This window comes from Cydia fagiglandana, chromosome 18, assembly GCF_963556715.1.
Source record: "Cydia fagiglandana chromosome 18, ilCydFagi1.1, whole genome shotgun sequence".
Classification (NCBI taxonomy): domain Eukaryota; kingdom Metazoa; phylum Arthropoda; class Insecta; order Lepidoptera; family Tortricidae; genus Cydia; species Cydia fagiglandana.
This window is the reverse complement of record NC_085949.1, coordinates 72,238-91,639: the sequence shown is the minus strand read 5'-3', so window position 1 is coordinate 91,639 and position 19,402 is coordinate 72,238.

Here is a 19,402-nt window from a genome sequence, read left to right as displayed (position 1 = left end):
TTTATAGGTTATGTGGTGAATTCATGAATTGTCAATGTCAGGCGACAATTGTCAGTGTGATGAAACAGGGGCCAGATGCTAACGAAAAGTCACAGAATCATTTTCCGGTTGACAGGCAAGTTATTATTAAACGCCGCAGCCATCCCGGCGCTGTCGTGCCTCGTTGCATGTTGCATCCCGCGCATTTCTGCCCTCCGAAGCTAAAAAGCGGTATTTGCATTAAATTTTCATTGAAAATACGTCCTTTTAGCTTAAGAGGTCAGATTTATTTACAATTTACATGCACCTCCCCGCCACCCCGCCCCGCGCCCGCCGTATGCCGCGGCGCTATCTATCTAAAGTCTGAACACGATTTTTTGCTATTGTGTGTCGACTCGTGTATTGTGCCGGATGCCCGCTGGGCACAGCCCGCAGGCAGCACTGCAGGCAGGCCCAGCTGTCTCTAGATAGAGAAAATGGATTTGTATTTAACGATTTACTTACGCTTACGTTTCGAATATGTGGTCATCGACGAGATTTGAAATCGCTTCATTGAACCAGCCATTCGCCATATTGAAAATCATCCCTAACTCCCAGAAATCAAGTGATGTGCACTGGGGTGGCTTCGTAAGCGGGATAATTATGAATATGGTTAAGATGAGGATAATTCCTAAAAGAACAAGACGGTAAGGACAATATTATAAACATAGTAATATTACGTTGTCGCTTAACATCAGTCTGGTCCGTGTCGTGTTATGAACGGGTAAGACAAGTAGCTGCCGACGCAAGCTACTGTCATATGATATGAGTCATGCTCTCCAGTTCCCTGAATCCGTCGAGTGCATGACTCACAGGGCTCTCGTAAACTTGTTAGTGCTGCCCCCTTCCCCTTCCTCCCTTCGCGGGAGTGTTTATTTACCGACTACACTATTTCCCCATTTCTGTATCAATAAATTTGACGTATTCGTTGACTCCCGCTAAGGCCGCCCATGTACGAACGATAAAAATTGCCAATTGAATTAGTGATGAAAAATGAAACTGTATCTTGCTTATTCATAAGAAAGCTGCAGTGCTTAATAATACTTCACAGTAGGTACTCGTGCTTAATGATTGTTCAAAAGGAATCACTACAACTTATAAAAAAAGTCCCCCGCCGCGGCCGCGTCTGTCTGTATGTTCGCGACAAACTCAAAAACTACTGAACGGATTTTCATGTGGTTTATTATCTATCAGTAGAGTGATTTTTGAGAAAGGTTTAGGTGTAGGTAACGACACGACACGAAATCTCACTGATTGTCGCGATTTCGTAATATTTCCCATTTGTAAAAATAACCTTTACCTATATCAATTACATCAAATACATATAAACGTAATTTTACTAGCATAAGGTACAAGTATTTGTTTTATTACGATTATGGTTCATTTTTAAAACCAGCTGCGCACCGAAAGACATTTATAAATGGAGTTATCTTTGTTTTTGTAAACCGTCAAAACACATCGTTTTACCGTCGCAATACATTGAAATGGGCCGGAGTACAAGTGAAACACCCGACTCCGTTTGTAGTTCGCAGTTCACCCTCGTCTGTCGTCACATGTCCGTTAGTAACATAAATCACTCGAAACTGATCATAGATTGACCTTATATCCTAGCAATTAAGGTTCAAGAGAAATCCACTAACGGATGGATGGTGCGATGTGCAGTAAAAGTAACTCTAAGTATAGGAACTAGAAGATTGTTTGTTTATTTATGTACTATTTTACGAGGTAGGAAGACAGAAGACAAGCATACGCACGTCGCACAGGACTGATCTACACGAATATGGGGTTTTTGAGTTAAAACAGTAACGCAGTGCAGCAATGACGCCTGATGTCCTAAGATGGATTATCTCACGAATTTCTTCTTGTCCTTTTACAATTTAAGTACTTAATGTAAAACTACTAACGACCTGGTGAACAGCGTATGATGATGGGGGCACAATTACTGATTTTCGAGAATTAAGTAGTTTCTTGCAATGTAAACGCACTGTTTGGTATTGCAAATAAATCATTATTTCCGGAATCAGCCAAAGTTTAAATACCAGTGTATCTACGATTTTTAATAAATACAACCACGATGCAAAGCTTCTGAGTAATGCTTCCAATTATATGTTATAAATATAATCATCGGACGTCATCAGTAGGCGCCTTTACACCACTATAACGCGCATTACCTACACCTGAGTGTGTGTGACAAATGAAGATCATGACCAATACGAATGGACCTTATTACATTGCTATAAGGTTTCCGAAGGGTCAGCCATCATCTCTGAACACACAGTCAACTGATAATCCGTAGAGCTTACTGCAAGGACACAAGGTCCATCGGTGATCACGATCAGTGGTGCCACACACACGATCGATGCTTGCTACAGTTGCTATAATATTATAGTGTAAAAATTGTGTGTGATTGTTTTGATAGTTCGTTATGCTAGGATGGTGACCTTAACACGGCCCTAATTAATAGTACCTAATGGCTATAAGAGCTTGAAACTCCAGGAGTGCCTACTTAACTTACATGCGTGTATGCCTACTTACATATTTGGAAAATCTTCTTGTTCAATCTTTCCGAGCTCAAAGACCCCCCGTCCCACCAAAGATTCATATTATTTCATGCTCCATTAGTCCATTACAAAACCAAAAGGTAATTGATGCCATTAGGATTCAGGAACATAACTATAAGTACCTACCAAAATTAAGTAGGTATATGACTCAAGAACTTGCATATTTTCGCCACATTGCGCAAACATTGCGGTATATATAGATAATTTAGTCGATCGAGTGAATTAATTGTACTTAAAGTAGCAATGAATTTAAATATAGCATGCTATAGTTCTTGAACAGTCTAAATGGGGCTTTACTTTACCTACTCTGTTATGTACTTGGGTCGATAGGTATTTATGTTAAAAATATGTACTTAGTCTATACTTTCTCAGTACGGATATGATGGTCGTATTTGTCTACGTGACAGCGTGATAAAACGGTGTCCGTCTCTTTCTATCCCGCAGAGTTAAAAAGTGACGGTTGTTTTATCACGTGGATAAATGTGGATAAAGCGATCCATAATAGGCTTGCAGGGCTGCTGAAGATAAGCATACGTTACGGTTAAAGGGAGCCAACTTACGCTGGCGTGGCGTCGAGAACCCGATTGTAACGCACCGAAGGCGAGGCACTAATAAATGGGAACACACGACACGACGGTCCACAGCGCGGCGGGGAGTGTGAATAGACGCTAAACGACGTGACCGATTGCCGGCGCGGCGCGGTGTGGCGGCGAGGCTAATGTGCTCTGAAACTCGCTCAACATCAGAATACATACGGGCGATTGTGCACTACAATGAATTTTACTGTCCGGCTGTCCGAGTTTTCATGGTCCGATATGGCATGAAAAAAAACGGATGATTGGCTTGTGCACTTGTCCGTCTTTTTACACGCTGGTGCGGCGCAGTGGCATGAAAAAAACGGATGACTGGCTTGTGCACTTGTCCGTCTTTTTACTCGCAGGTGCGGCGCAGTGGCATGAAACACACCCCCGTAGCCCGCCCCCGCCCGGCCAAGTCATGAAGAATAATATTAATTCCAGACGCAGTGCACAAGCATAATAAACACGTTTTTCATAGCTGCCTGTCATCTCGGACCGGAAAAAAACTGTCCGGGATGGGGAAAAGTAAAATATCGGACGGTAAAATTAAGTCTAGTGCACAAGCTACTATATAATACATTTAATGGCGTGCCATATCGGACCGTAAAAACTCGGACTGCCGGACAGTAAAATTCATTGTAGTGCACAATTGCCCTACAGGCAAACAAGCCTTTTAAGTCGGTAAAACTGAAAATACCAGAATAAGCACCCTTTCCACCCTGCACTGCAGTACCTGCCTTGCACAAGATACCAAATAAACGTGTCAATGTTTTCTTAAGCAAGGCCTAGACTAGCAAGAACTTGCATGCAATTTAAATACGTTACAGTGCCTACTACTACACTACTAAGGTAAACTGCATTCAAAAGTTTGATCAGATACCGCAATTAGTTTTACCTGTAGTGTACGAAAATTTGATTTTATGAGAAGCTTCATAGTGCATAGGTAACCTATACCGACTTAGTGCTCTGCTAAATTAGTTAATTCCTTGGAATCTTCGGTTGGTAGCGTTGATGCACACCAAATGATAATCACCGCATTATTCATGTTTATTTAGAAGTTTCAGAAAAAGCGATAAGTAAAGGCACATAGCTGGCGCCTACACCGACACCGACGCGCCTCGGCGTGATCTGCGATAGTGGCTCACGGCGAGATGTCGCACGATACCATCAAGTGATTAATGTGCATCTCACACACACACACACACACGTACACACAGGTTTAGGTTAACCCTTATCAAAGCAGAGGCGATTTCCGGACCTCATGCGCTTGATTCGATTTTCTTATGAACCGTCCTTCGGATTGAGCTGTTATAGCTCTGGCTCGGACGTCAATCTACAGTGGGCCGAGCGCAGCCTTCGTATAATCCCTCGGGGGTCGAATCGTCAAGGAGCTGTCGCGTGTCGGTGCGATTTGGTCACGGTCGTTGGAGGGAGAGCCGTACTCCCACGAGATGAAATTGAGAGTTTTAGTTATGTCTTCCGCTTCGGTTTCTTACACGGTTAAGGTTATATTGTATAAAGAAAGAAACGGGACACAAAAACATGTATACTGAATTCTTTATTCTTTGTAAAAAATTGAACACCAATTGACCAAATATATTACACAATTGGCAAAAAAGAAGTCACGTATTTCAAGTTTACGTCTGTTTTTGGTATGTTTAATATTGTCTCTTCGTGATGCATTCATTAAAACTAAAGATACTCGTATGCGTCCTTCGACAGATGCAGTTACCAGTTCGCTGGACGATATCAGCATGTCAGTTGTTCGGAACTATCACATTTTTCCTTTAACTTTCTATTCCGCTCGAAATAGAACCCGCGCTGTCCGTGATGGTTGTAATGATAGCCTTAGAACCCGTAACCATCACTCGTATTTCTTTCATTAAGAAATGTTTAAATAAAGATATACTTATTTATAAGTACTACTACAAAGTCCTGCGCGGTCTGTGATAATATAATTAAAGATTCCATTCGGCTCCAAGGGGTCAATCATTACTGAATCTATTTTTATCTTTAATCTTCTTTATTTTGCAAATGATTTAACACAAATTGTCAATTTTCTCATGTCAAATATCGGATAGGATAAGAATACAAAAAGTAATTCATAGTCATAGTATACGCCGCACGCCAGAAAAACGGTCGGTCGATCATGTTTCGGTCGAGTCGAGAGATTTCATCTGCGCGCTCCACCGCACAATATTTTAACGACTGCGACTACATACAACCGAGCGATGTAGTGAGAATCTCGAGTAATAAAGCGGGGCACTGTAAACAGTGTTTTTTGTGAAGTGCGGGGTGTGTGGTGTGAAGGTGGAACCTTGCAGACGCCGCCGGCTACTGAGTAAACATATGCGGATAGGACCACCCACACTATGCCATCTACACTAGTCACAAAAGTATTCAACGATAAACTCGCACAACATTTAAGACTAAGGTACCTACTAGGTATATTATGGTTCAAAATTTCAAACATAATTGAGATTTTTAGCTGTGCATGTTTTTTATAGATTGTCACGTAAGTACTAATCTACATTCGTAACATAGTTATGTCACAGTCTAGTCTACATATACAGTCGACGCGCGCACCCGAGCTGCATACATCGCTGTCATGGCATTGTTAGTAGCTCGGTACACGTCAGAGGCCGTCGGAGCACTGTTACTTGTTACACTGTGGTTATGTTCCTAATCCTAGATATCCACCAAAGTAAGTCTTGCGTGACTGATGGCTTTGATAGATGATGAGTTCACAATACCCGCTGCTCACTGACGTTGTAATGATAAATTATTATAATTTATGAACATCGGTGGGAGCCTTTGTCAATTAGGAGTCCGCTCGGCAAACAAATCCCAAAAATTGACACAGGCACTCGTTTGTACCTAAGACTGCCATCTGAAATTCCAACCCAGAAAGGAAATTAAGCCTTGTTGGGAGTAGTTAGTCGGTTCCAACCCAACTAAGCTAGGCCCAAACCGCCCTAACTAGGCCTTATTGGGATTAGATAGTCCGGTTTTTCTTCACGCAATGGGCGTAAAAACCGATTGATTAATATCAAATGATATTTAGTTTCAAGAAACTCCACTGATCCAGTAATCTCAACGTCACATGCCACGCTCGCGATGGCTCGCGTGTACAGCCGCGGCCGTGGCGTGGCAGCCGCGACCGCGACGCAACGCGAGTCCAATAATTTTCCATTCAAAATGCTCGTGATTTTGTATTTGAGCGTGCAGTGGCGTGCACTAATACCTAGTTTCCTGCCCCTTTCATTCGACATTCCCGGCGCGCCCGCCATTGTACTCGCGTCGAATAAAGAACCACCATGAATTATGTAGGCAATGGGCGATATTTTACCAAAGTGCAATGCATGCTTGCACGTGGGTCATACACAGACATCAGTCACCCTCTTCTAGAGTTGACTAAAATTGACATCTGGAATACAATTATCAGTATATGACGACTATACACGTATGTAATTATGTATGTGTAACGTCAAATGTGCCCCCGCTGGGTGGTCACTGTAAAGAAGGCCTGCCAGGGATCTACACAGGCACCTATTTTTAATGAAATTGTCATTGATGTCCTTATCGAAACATTTATTCAGCAAATAGGCCACAAGGGCACTTTTACACGTCAACATTGAATTTACATAAAAGCAAAAATAATAACATCAACAATTTTATAAAATAAAACTAACAATTCAATCTAACGTATTACTATAACGTATAACATATTACTATTATTAGGAAGGCGGGAAATCGTGCAGGATGGAGAGCCTTGGTGCACAAAGTAACGACCTCATCTCCTCAGTCGTGAGGAAGAAGAAGAAGAACTTCAAATGTATGTATCTTCATTTGTACCATGATAATGCATAGGTAAGTATTATGGTAGATTTGCAACCTTGTTTATGAATCCTAGCATCAGATGACCATTTAAAGATGAAATACATATTTAGTTACCTAACTACTTATCAGTAATTCTGATCATAGAGTTTCGTTTTGAAAATGCTTTACTGTTTACGGCGATGCCATAACGAATAGGTATAAAGGTAAGCCAGGTTCCACCCCTTAGTTGTCAGTACGAGTAAGCCTATTTAATGTTAACTTCCCTCCTGTCACGAACAGAGAAGATTTAGCCTAGTAAGCCTAAATGTGTGTTCCCGGCTAAAGTGGTAGCGTGGCGCCCCGCCCAGGCCGTGTCCCGTGTCCCGGACATTGTCCCGGACACACGGCGCGACCCTCCGCCCCCGCCGGGACACTCCGCGCGGGTATGACAGCGTAATCTTACGAGTAATATGTAGTTGCGCCGTCTGTTATGTTTGTTACTGTCGAGCACAGACGGCACAGATACTTTATCTAACTCACAATTACATCAAACAATTATTATTACTACGACATAAGGTTCACCACTAGTCGGGACTGCATAGTCGCGAGCCGCTGTTCGCTGCTTTATGCACTTTGCATCGTGGGCTTTCTCGCCGTAGGTGTAGATTGTATTTATGATACATAAACACCATATATGGGACAAAATATTGCACCCCGCCACTAGCAAATATTATGTTTTACGAATAAAATTATTTTTTATTTAACTTGTTGTATTGGTCTCAATTCTAGTCTCGGCAAATACGAAATGAATTTCTAGAACTTTAAAGGCTGCATACTTGCATGCATAGGCTATAAAATGTACTGATATTAAATCTTGTTGTCCCATATAACCATACCAGTCGCAGAATCATCAAAGTGGTAACTAAATGTCAGATGTGTCGTAACAGAGTCCACACAATGTGTCTAGAATTGTTTCGAAACAAAGTGTCGTCGCCGTGTGTACACTTTTCCGTAACAAGGTGTCGACACATTTGTGTGCACTTTGCGTGCGGTTTGCGACTAAATCTGACAGCAAATTTGTGACAGCAAATGTCAATATAAAATACCTCTTGAAAACCAAGGTTTGTCAAACTACTATTAGTGTCTCGTGTGCTCGTAAGTAATTCTAGTAAGTCATCATGGGCGATGCAAATGATAATAATCGACCAAAACCATATAAACACCCAACACCCGTCAACCTTTTACAGAAAAGTTTTTAAAGAAATGCAATAAGCTACTTAGGTCAGCCAACGAATGCTCAAAAAAGTTGTAGAGGGAAATGCTCGGAACACAATTTTTGACTCTGTAACTTGGTTTGGACAAGTTAGGAGGTGAACATATCAAAAGTCCCCGGCCGTAGCCCTTGAGTGGGGGGAAGAGAGGGGGCTTTGAATGTCCCATTTTCCGGTTTTTCGATTATATCTCGGAAACTATGCATCTTAGCGACATGGCCACTTATACAAAATGAAAGTTAATTTAATTTGTTACAAGTTTATTCAGTCAATTTTTTCGATATGTTGAATAGTTTTTGAGATATCCGCTCTTGAAAGTTTAGTTAGGGCTCTCAATTTTATCTTGATATATCTACATCAGTGAAGGTGCTAGGCCGTGTATGGTATCGTTTTCGTATAAATCTGGGTTGCTGAATCCATTTAACATGGAAACCATTCCACAAAATTAAAAAAATCTTTTTAGGGTTCCGTACCTCAAAAGCATAAAACGGAATCCTTATAGGATCACTCGTGCGTCTGTATGTCTGTCTGTCTGAATACACAAAATAGTTCTTTACCTATAGATGACAGGAAAACCTATTAGAAATGTGCAGTCAAGCGCGAGTCGGACTTAATGTACGGAACCCTTAATACGCGAGTCCGACTCGCACTTGGTCGGTTTTTTTAAACTCCTCTTGACGCTTAACCGCTGAACCGATTTCGTTGAAATTTGGTATAGAAATAGTTTGCATCCCGGAACAGGACATAGGATAGATCTTATAACCAAAATCATCTTTTGAAGGTGTGAAAAGTGGCGTGGAAATTTGTACGGGAAATCAATAACCGCTGAACCGATTTATATTAAATTTGGGAAGGTCTACATCTTTGATTTAGTTAAAAATGATAAAAAAAAACATGACTTCAAACCTAAACTTAAACAGTATTAACTTCAAGAAGTCAATTCTGAATTCCCCCCTACACCTCATTTCACACCTTTGAAGGATGATTTTTGAGATAACTTATTATGTCCTGTCTCGGGACTCAAAATATATGTGTACTAAATTTAAATTAAAACTGTTCAGCAGTTTAAGCGTGAAGAGGAGTTTAAGAGAAAGTAAGTTTATATGTTTTTACTTTGGAATGGTGTCAATGTGATACCATAACTAAATTTGGTACTGCGAATTTATACGAAAACGATACCAAACATGGCCTCGTAGCTTTACTGTTGTAGAAGTCAAAATAAAATTGAGAGCCCTAAATTCTTATTACTTGACCAAACTTGTGTAGAAGGAAAAGGAAAAATAAAAGTCTTCGGTAGGATTATAAGACACAAATATAATTTTTTTTTGCGTTACTATTTCAATTATCAAATATAAACATACCTTGATTATATTATTCTAGTGAGATCCTCACAGATAAACAAAACCATTTACTTAAAAAATTACAAGGTCGAAATGTCACGGAACTTGTGAGAGTAATACGTGAAAAATAAAAACTTTTATGACAAATAAATCTGGACACAATTTAAGAAGCATCCAATTGCGTCGAGGAATCATCTGTATGTTTGCTTGTTTCATTACCTCCTCGCTTCTTTTTTTGTCCTTTGTATTCTGTAGCAATTTGTTAGATCTGAAAATAAAGATAACTTGCGTCGTCACGGATGTCGATTTATAGGTTTTAGGGAGTGCAGAATTCGAAAACGATGATCATTTTATAATCCAAGATGGCCGCTACGTATTTTGTCAGAAAAGTCGTCATGAATATCGTTTTATAGGTTTTAGGAAGTGCCGATTTCGAAAATGATGACCAGTTTGGAATCCAAGATGTGTGCCGTGCACTTTGTCATAAAAGTCGTCATGGATATCGTTTTATAGGTTTTAGGGAGTGCAGAATTCGAAAATGATGACCATTTTGGATTCCAAGATGTCTGCCGTGCACTTTGTCATATAAGCCGTCATAGATGTTGATTTATAGGTGTTAGGAAGAGCAGATTTCGATAATGATGACCATGACCAACAAAACGACATCCATGTCGACTTTTAACATAGTGCATGGCCGCCATCTTCGATTCCCAAATAGTTATTATTTTCGAAATCTGCGCTCCCTAAAACCTATAAAACGACAGCCATGACGACTTTAATGACATACTGCATGGCCGCCATTTTGGATTCCAAAATGGTCATCATTTTCGAAATCAGGGCCCCCTAAAACCTATAAAACGACACCCATGACAACTTTTATGACATAGTGCGTGGCCGCAATTTTGGATTCCAAAATGGCCATCATTTTCGAAATCTGCGTCCCCTAAAACCTACAAAACGACATCCATGACGACTTTTATGACATAGTGCATGGCCGCCATCTTGGAATCCAAAATGGTCATCGTTTTCGAAATCTGCGCCCCCTAATACCTATAAAACGACACCCATGACGACTTTTATGACATAGTGCATGGCCACCATTTTGGAATCCAAAATGGTCATCATTTTCTAAATCTGCGCCCCCCAAAACCTATAAAACGACACCAACGACAAGTTTTGTTGGTCATGGTCATCATTTTCGAAATCTGCTCTTCCTAACACCTATAAATCAACATCTATGACGGCTTATATGACAAAGTGCACGGCAGACATCTTGGAATCCAAAATGGTCATCATTTTCGAATTCTGCACTCCCTAAAACCTATAAAACGACACCCATGACAACTTTTATGACATAGTGCGTGGCCGCCATTTTGGATTCCAAAATGGCCATCATTTTCGAAATCTGCGTCCCCTAAAACCTACAAAACGACATCCATGACGACTTTTATGACATAGTGCATGGCCGCCATCTTGGAATCCAAAATGGTCTTCGTTTTCGAAATCTGCGCCCCCTAATACCTATAAAACGACACCCATGACGACTTTTATGACATAGTGCATGGCCACCATTTTGGAATCCAAAATGGTCATCATTTTCTAAATCTGCGCCCCCCAAAACCTATAAAACGACACCCATGACAACTTTTATGACAGTGCATGGCTGCCATTTTGGATTTCAAAATGGTCATCATTTTGTAAATCGGGGCCCCCTAAAACCTATAAAATGACTTTTATGACATAGTGCATGGCCGCCATTTTGGAATCGAAAATGGTTATCGTTTTCGAAATCTGCGCCCCCCAAAACCTATAAAACGACACTCATGTTAACTTTCATGACATAGTGCATGGCCGCCATTCTGGATTCCAAAATGGTCATCATTTTCGAAAGCGGGGCCCCCTAAAACCTATAAAACGACATCCATGACGACTTTTATAACATAGTGCATGGCCGCCATTTTGGAATCCAAAATGGTCATCGTTTTCGTAATCTGCGCCCCCTAAAACCTATAAAACGACACCCATGACGACTTTTATGACATAGTGCATGGCCACCATTTTGGAATCGAAAATGGTCATCATTTTTTAAATCTGCGCCCCCCAAAACCTATAAAACGACATCCATGACGACTTTTATGACATAGTGCATGGCCGCCATTTTGGATTTCAAAATGGTCATCATTTTCTAAATCGGGGCCCCCTAAAACCCATAAAACGACATCCATGACGACTTTTATGACATAGTGCATGGCCGCCATTTTGGAATCGAAAATGGTTATCGTTTTCGAAATCTGCGCCCCCCAAAACCTATAAAACGACACCCATGACGACTTTTATGACATAGTGCATGGCCGCCATTCTGGATTCCAAAATGGTCATCATTTTCGAAAGCGGGGCCCCCTAAAACCAATAAAACGACATCCATGACGACTTTTATGACATAGTGCATGGCCGCCATCTTGGAATCCAAATTGGTCATCGTTTTCGAAATCTGCGCCCCTTAAAACCTATAAAACGACACCCATGACGACTTTTATGACATAGTGCATGGCCGCCATTTTGGATTTCAAAATGGTCATCATTTTCTAAATCGGGGCCCCGTAAAACCTATAAAACGACATCCATGACGACTTTTATGACATAGTGCATGGCCGCCATCTTGGAATCCAAAATGGTCATCATTTTTGAAATCTGCGCCTCCTAAAACCTATAAAACGACACCCCTGACGACTTTTATGGCATAGTGCATGGCCGCCATTTTGGATTCCAAAATGGTCATCATTTTCGAAATCGGCACTCCCTAAAACCTATAAATAGACACCCATCTCGACTTTTATGACAAAGTGTTTGGCTACCATCTGCATGCAAGACATTTCTATTATTTTTACGTACAAAAATGGCCCCCTGTCAACTTCCAACCGAGATTTAATCGATAATTTATTCGATTAATGTTCAGATTAATTCAATTTCAATCTATGTTAGGTCGACTAAACTAATCGTGATTAAAATTTGAGGATTAACTTTTTTTATTCCATTAATTAGTCGAATAAACAGTTAATCTATTAAGTCCCATCTCTGACCACGTCATTTTTACACTTTGAGAATATCTGAAAACAAATGAACACAAGGAGCCATTTTGCAAATCCAGTAACTTTGTTATTACTTTTGACAGCGCGTGTCATGTGTCTACACAGAGTCGACACAAAGTCGAAACATTTGCGACTACTTTGTGACTGCAATATTTCTCAGCCTTAAACCATATTTATACATCATAATTAACAAGTTTCGTAATATGTAAAGCGTTATTTCTGTTATTTAAGTATAGTATACGCATCGAAGTACTAAAAATGCATCAAATAATATATTTATGAACACAAGCACTGAGAAGTAAACAATTTCCTTTCCGGCTAAACTAAAACAATGTGGTGGCGCGTTGATTATATTACACTTAGTTTATCAAATCACTCGAGCAGTTTAATTCCCCATAATAATTTAAGTCCTATTGTAATATAAATGCAAACAATATATAATTACGTCTTGTAATCCGTTTTAGAGATGGCGTATTAATGTCACTTATTTTTATTTAACTATTTTTCCATCTGACAGTTTCCATTTGACAGGAACAAAATGAACGAATGAACGAATGATTTTGGCATAAAGTAGTCGCAAACCCGAAACAATGTGTGCACACGGCGACCACACTTTATGTCACTTTGTGTCATGTGTCGACCCTTCCCCATTTCTGGTAACTGTGTCGACACGGCGACGACTCTGCGACTGGAATTGTGACCGAAACAGACGGTGTCGACACAAGATGTGTCTACACCGTGTCGTAACGGCGACTGGAAATGGTTGTATGGGGTGGCTCTAACCTTTGAGCAATCTGATATAGGTAGGTATATTAATATAATCGAGTCATGTGCCGGCGGAATGGACGTGCCGCTCGATACCATCGGTATTTAATGCAAATCTTTCCAATATCTGTACGCAATAAGCTCATAGATAATTCATAACTGCTCGACCAAGTCCGCCGGGGGCCGGGGCGGGATACAGACAGACGGACTTCACTATTTCTTCGCAAATACATCCGCTGCTGCGCTGTTAGCCGACCAGAGTTACCTATATTCCAATATTTCCGATTGTCCTACCTACCAAACCCTACCTAGTAAAATAAATTGATGACTACTTATCCGATAATACTAAAATAGATATTGATCTTAAACTTATTTACCAATTTTCTACTTACCTACCCTCTATATAATCTAAAACAATATTGATTTTGTTTGGAAGACTGGTAAATACAGTTTAAGTAGATATGGCTCATAATTTCAATTTTATTTCTCTTTCTGCGGTTATTATGTATGTTAACATTATATACCTACTCATTAATGAACCTCCAGGTCTGTTTCTTAAGTATGTTAAGTACACTACATTGTACTAAAAATTTGTATTATGTGACTGTTTGTGTTCTAAATAAATCAAAATAATAAAAAAAAAAATTCCCCCTGTATCAGTTGGCATCTAGACTCTAGAGGTCAGATCAGAATTGGAATGCATCTCATTCAGACGAGTGAAGCAATATGAAAATAAATATTAGAAGGACTATCTCGCGTGTTTGAGATTCGCAATTTTATTGAATATAGATATGGGATCCAACTATGTACTTGGAAGTGGTAGTAAAGCATGAATCGAACTATAAATATGAACTCGTATTTTGGCATTGATTTATTATCAGACTATCACCTATATTTTGCAGCATTTTCTCATTGAATTCTGCTCAATCAAGGCTCGAAAAATAACCTCGTTGGCTATCTGCATCTGTGATCACGCTTGGTCGTAGATCCACAGGGCAGGGCGGGGCGGGCGTCCGCCCGTCTGCGTGCTCGTGCGCTCGTGACGTCGTGACGTCAGCGCGCCGCGCCGGCTGACGTTCGCCGTTGCGAGGGTGTCTGCCATTCCCATCGTTTATAGTCAACCAATGTAAAGTGCCCTCTCCTATCATTCATAGATATAAGTACTTAATAATGCGGACCTCGGGGTATTAACCCTTTTACGGTCAAGATAAAAAAAATACACGATTATGCAAGTTTCATCGCCTCTTTAAAGCCCAAAAAAATTTGAATTAGAATAAAATTGGAAAATACGATGTTGTATTGTATGGTTGGTCATGTTTGCTATTATAAAATGTATTATAGAGGGTTCATATCAAAGAATATAATACTCACTAGTTCATATAACAGGTGGTGGACTGGTGGTATGGCGTGCGGGTTTTAAACCGGAAGTCATGGCGTCAATCTCGGCTCGTAGCAATCAGTAGGAAATATCCAAAGATTCCAAAAGTAAAGATAGATAGGCCCGTTCATATTATGCCGAGCGAACATACGCACCAATGAACAAGTGCAGAAACAAACTGGCCCACTTCTTAGTGCACGTAAGGCCCGTCTTTATTACTTTATGAAGGTATATATACCTACTCGTATAAGTCAATAGAAATATTATGATGAAGAAAAATATTACGAAGATACCGAAATAATCCCTATAACGCCTATTTCTTTTCTGTGCTAGACTTGGAAGATCAGATCACATGAATACCTAGTCGCTTTTGAAAAAAACCGTGCCATCGCCACTACGAAAACTAAGCTAAGAAAGAATCGGGAAATCGGGGGATGCTGAAATAAAGACGAGGTTACACTGGGAAACCAGATGTTACTGGAAAACTAGAGATCTCGCTTCGCTCGCGGGCTGTCGCAATCATGATCCACGGACGGCCAGAGAGCTTGTCCGACTCCGCAATTGGCAGACAAAAATATTTTGGAGATGCGGGTGCTTGATGCGCACAAAGGATCAGGATTGCCGCAGCACGCACAAATGGCACAATAAAACAGTCGCGCGAATCTTGAGCTCTCGATTGATTACTCTTTTGTTCAGTGGACGGGGAACTCTTTTGTCTAAGTATACGTAAGTACTTACTCTTTTTTGCCGGTTATTATCGAAGCGACCCTGGAGGGCAACCGCGAACGCGAATTGAAATTCATATTGTCCCTGATTAATTTTCCCTAGCTATTATGGTAGGTATACGAGATACGAGTATGAAGTAAGAGTATTTTAAGATGCACTGGCTATCCAGGAACTTCAGAAGGGAGAGAATGCACAAGACACGCCACTTGGTAACAACCATTTATTGAAAGAGAGCGATTATATATAAGGTAGAAGTACTAGTGCTCGACGCTGCACTAGTATTCGACATGGGCACTTGATGTCAAAGTGACAAGACTGACAAGGATTAAATTTGAATACAGAAAAATCTTCGCCGTTCAAATTTAACCTATATTACTTCGACAAAGTTAATCTGTTGCCGAGAATTGGTTATACCCTCTTACATAATTATACTTGTCGGGAATCCAGTGCACAAACCACGGGTCAAGCCTGATGACGTCACCTAATCTCAAGTGCTGCGCCAGCGCGGGCGCACGGGCGGTGCCCTGCGACAGTTCCTATCGACCCTTGACACGTGTAGACGCATTGATTTCCGAATATTAGTTCTGATTACCTAATTAGTGATTTTGATTAGAGATTTGGCAATACAAGAACGTTGTATGTTGTTGATTGACTTCCGTGGAATTATATTGTGTCTCAGTTGAATCTAGACTGTTTTATTATCTCGAGGAACCCTAGGACTAATTAGCCATTACGATGCCCACAAATAGACAATAATCTGATGATCCATGCCATTCAGCGACATACTCATATATTACAGTACAGTGGTACGGTGCGTGTTTGTTGCCATGTATATTGCCTAAACAAAGGGCCGCACTGAGTCTCGACCATCTCGACGCCGGTCACGCGCAGCGCAGGCGTCGCCAATGAGCCCGCACGAGTATCATTATGCGTCTTATTAAAACTCATAAATTGCATAATCTTTTTATCTGGCCGTAGCTTTTGATGGCGCCGGGTGCGCCGCTGCCGCCGGCTGAACGGCCAATTGTAATAACTACACTTCTTCCTTAGAACCGCTTTTATAATGGACGCTCGAACTTTACAGGACCATATGTGACGTTCCAAATGGTACCTTATGGCGGCAGGCGCTTACGTCGAATAGCGCCACAATAATATTGGAGTTGCATTATTTTTTTATATATTTTTTTATTTAGATATTTAATTCAGGCAACAAGACCCATATTACAAATACCTTACAGACTAATATACATATATATTTTATAAACTTAAAACTAAACACTATTTAGACGACAAAACGGCGTGGCTCCGTTGCGTCGGCTGCTCTTGTGTGGGATTCGGCAGTTTGCCCCGGAACCTCCGAAACACGACACCTTTCGGCCAGAAGTAGGCGCACTCGATGGTCCCCTGCAGCGGCCGCGGCACGCGCACCACAAGAGTTGAAGTGCACGTAGTGCACGTAGTGTTAATCAGGGATGTAACGGATGTGGTTTTATCGGAACCGAAAACGGAAACAGATGTTTTCAATTTAGTTTAACGTAACCGGAAACGGAACCGAAAACGGAAACGGAACCGGAACCAGAACCGGAGCCTGAGTGATAGGTGGACGAGATGTTAAGGGTAGGTCTATTAAAAACAAAAATTCCAAATATTAATCAGCCTTTATTATGCAGTAAAAAAACTTTGACCTTCTAGGCGTTATAACCCCACTAACTTCATCAAAATAGTTCCAAATCGAACTTGATTTCAGCTTTATTGTGCGTTTTTTTACACACTAACATTCACCACACACACTACACACAGTCAGTAGTCAGTACACAACAGAATACATACGATTTTAATTTTAATAACACGAATAAAACAAAATATACAAACAAACAACAAATTAGCGTAGCACGTGGCAAGCGGGGCGATGAGCGAATGACTGGTATGAACCTGTTTGTTTTTGATGTACCCCACTGCCGCGCGAAGTTTTGACATCCGTTATAACTTTCGTTTCAAACATAACGGAACCAAACGGAAGTTCCACCTTAACGGAAACGGAACCGGACCGGAATTTGCTCGTCCCTTGAGATCCCATTTATCCAGGTTTCACTGTATTTTCGTAACATACATGACTGTATTTAGAACAATGTACCTATGGGTCGTTTGTAGGTAGAGGGTGGCAGAGATAGCGATAACGCAGGCGGAATATTAAAGCGCGCCGCGGCCGACGTGCCGAGCGCCCCGTCGCCGACCATTCCTCGCGAGCCGCATACTTCCCGCCACATCAAGCCACCCTCAACCTTGCTCCCTTCATATACGGTTGGTTTTTCTAATGTTACTTCAGTCAAAGGAAGCCTAAGGATAAAAATAAAAGTAGACTTAGTGAAAGCCAATTAAGGTTGAGTTTAGTTTGGGTAGGCGAGTAATTACTATGGTCCCCCGGGCGTAGATTTCCGCAGCCTGGCATGGCTGGCGCGCTGTCGTGGGCTTGCTGGCGTCTACCTGCAGTCTGCCGACGTCCTACAGCAAAAGCCCTTTAAATATTGGTAGAATAAATAATGCGGCTTTTAAAAGCACAAAATAGTAGGGGAGACCAAGAGGGGATTTCGGAATTTACTCGGATTTAAAATCAACGGTCTGCGGGCTACAACTTTGACGTCAATTTTCCAATTCAATAATTTTTAAGAAAAAAAAACCGACTTCTATGGGGGCCGGTGAAAGATTATTGTAGATGGTATACCTACTATGTAGAAAAGGAGGTAAAACCACCCACTTTTCTACTAGCATTTCGCTTCTGTAAGGGTCGTAGTTCTAGCCTAACCTAACCCACTTCTCTGATAGCAGTTCGGTTCTGTGAGGATCGCAGTTCAAACCTAACCTAACCCACTTAACGGCGCATGCGGTGCGGTGTACGGGGGTTTAAGCGGGCGGGGCTAGTAAGATTGGCATCATCATACTTATATACTTACACATTTTATGGTAGGTAATCATAGTGGTTTATTTAGTTAAGGTATCATAGTGGTTTTCCGGGTCAAGGTCCGGGTCCGAGTCCGGGTCTGAGTCCGGGTCCGAGTCCGGGTCCGAGTCCGGGTCCGAGTCCGGGTCCGAGCCCGGGTCCGAGTCCAGGTCCGGGTCCGGGTCCGAACCGGATCCGGGTATGAGTCCGGTTCTGGCGGGTCCGAGTCCGAGACCCAGTCCAAGTCAAAATCGAAATTCGTAATCACCAAATGTGTACTATGCGTTGTTGAAGAGTTCTATTCTGGTCATCATCAGCAGTTCCATTTCATCAAATGTGACAGTTTTTAAAGTAAATGCTTGATTTTATGATGAAAATACAAAAAAATCTATGCGTATGCCTTTAATATTTGAGGAGTTCCCTCGATTCCTTATGGTTCCCATCATCAGAACTCGAGCTTGACAAAAATGTGGCTTAAAAACTTAACTTGCTTAACAAACATAACGAAGAGGAAAAATCGCCAAACGTGAACTATGCGTCGTTGAAGAGTTCTGTTCTGATCATCATCAGCAGTTCCACTTCATCAAATGCGACAGTTTTTAATGAAAATGCTTAATTTCCTGATGTAAACACAAAAATCTCTATACGCATGCCTTTAATATTTGAGGAGTTCCCTCGATTTCTTATGGATCCCATCATCAGAACTCGAGCTTGACAAAAATGTGCATTAAAAACTTTTAACAAACATAACGAAGAGGAAAAATCGCGAAACGTGAACTATGCGTCGTTGAAGAGTTCTGTTCTGATCATCATCAGCAGTTCCACTTCATCAAATGCGACAGTTTTTAATGAAAATGCTTGATTTTTTGATGTAATTACAAAAATCTCTATACGCATGCCTTTAAGATTTGAGGAGTTC